Source organism: Lampetra planeri, chromosome 15 (assembly GCF_965212315.1).
Source record: "Lampetra planeri chromosome 15, kcLamPlan1.2.h2, whole genome shotgun sequence".
NCBI classification, from domain to species: domain Eukaryota; kingdom Metazoa; phylum Chordata; class Hyperoartia; order Petromyzontiformes; family Petromyzontidae; genus Lampetra; species Lampetra planeri.
This window is the reverse complement of record NC_136121.1, coordinates 9,002,054-9,002,728: the sequence shown is the minus strand read 5'-3', so window position 1 is coordinate 9,002,728 and position 675 is coordinate 9,002,054. Positions and strand designations below refer to the sequence as shown.

Here is a 675-nt window from a genome sequence, read left to right as displayed (position 1 = left end):
CACAGTCGATTGGCAGGTCACGTGCAGTGGGGTAAAGCGTCGTTACTCCGACATCTTCCAAGACATCTGCCCAGTTTGGAAGAGTAGGCCAAAGTCTATCTGGTGGGGCTGTCCAGAGCGTCTTCTGGTGGAGGCCATTCCGCCAACGGTAACGTGAAAATTCAATGCGCAGGGCTGCACCTTTACCTTTGTACTACTCAGCAATACAATAGGCACGAGACTCATCTTCAAGGGTCCAGGAATTGATCGCTTTTCACCCTTTTTGGCTAAGATCAGGTGCAGTGTCTGTTCTCATCCGTTTAATATCTGATACAGACCACATTGTGGTACCTTACATGAAATAGATGTTTTTTTTGTGGGACAGGGGGATGAAATAGGGGCTTACTCCATCCACTCCGTCCACTCAGCCTGGACTTGCAGTGCTTCCCCGCTTGAGGAGGGAAAACATTAAAAAAAGAGTCCAGCATATGGGGTATTTCGTCAATGTTTGATGAGGGAACACGGCTAACTTTGGGAAAACTAACAGATAACAAGTAAAAAACTCGAACTCCAAGCAAGAGAGATGATAAATCTACTTGCCCTGGTGCATCCTACAGACTCCTCATTGCGCAGGTGGTGGGTGCCTCACACTCACTCCTCCTCCTCGATGTGTCAGTGTGTGTGTGTCAGTGTGTG

The 675-nt window shown here is 48.1% G+C and overlaps 1 pseudogene; it reads left to right on the top strand.

Annotated features, from left to right (window-relative positions):
• Positions 1-245: 245 nt before the first annotated feature.
• LOC144722845 (U2 spliceosomal RNA) lies at positions 246-449 on the top strand (annotated as a pseudogene).
• Positions 450-675: the final 226 nt, after the last annotated feature.